Here is a 789-nt window from a genome sequence, read left to right as displayed (position 1 = left end):
CCAACCTACTCAACCTTTCCTCATAAGTCAACCCCCTCATCCCCGGAATCAACCGAGTGAACTTTCTCTGAACTGCCTCCAAAGCAAGTATATCCTTTCTTAAATATGGAAACAAAAACTGTATGCAAAGACCAATGCAGACACCACAACAGAAGCAAGTTAGGAATGAGTGGTCGGATAACACCAAGATTGTATTCTCAAAGTCTATAGTTTGTAGGTGGGAAGGAATATTGTGAGAAGCATGAAGCTCTACAATTTTGAGGCTTGTGGGAAAGACTTATTTAGAGCAGTATTGTCCAATAGCGATCGCTGACCAGCTGCAGGTCATCATAGGTGGTCCCTCGAATGAGGATTACTTGCTTCACACCAAAAGGAATAAGTTAATCGATGTTTCAATGAAGGACCCTGTTATATATGTAAACCTGTAAATACCATGTTTAACCACCAGAGGGCTCATCCCCTGGAGACCCAAGCGATCCCACAATAAAGGACTACGGTCACACATTACTTTGAGCTTACAGTAGCTGGTCAAATTCTTTATTCAAGACACAACAGGCCCGATATTCCAGTCCTGTACTTCAGCAGATCTGCTGCAGCATCTCTGTTTATCGAACTTATTATTACACTGCTGTTAGTATCCTGTCCCACACCCATGTCCTGCTCATCCAACAATCCCATCAACAACAACCACTTGTATTTATATAGCTCCTTTAATGTAGTAAAATGTCCCAAGCGTTGAAAAAATTTTTTTTGACACCGAGCCACTAAAGAAGAAAGTAGGGCAGGTGA

Source organism: Pristiophorus japonicus, chromosome 20, assembly GCF_044704955.1.
Source record: "Pristiophorus japonicus isolate sPriJap1 chromosome 20, sPriJap1.hap1, whole genome shotgun sequence".
NCBI classification, from domain to species: Eukaryota; Metazoa; Chordata; class Chondrichthyes; family Pristiophoridae; genus Pristiophorus; species Pristiophorus japonicus.
The sequence above is the reverse complement of the archived record's forward strand: the minus strand, read 5'-3'. Positions refer to the sequence as shown.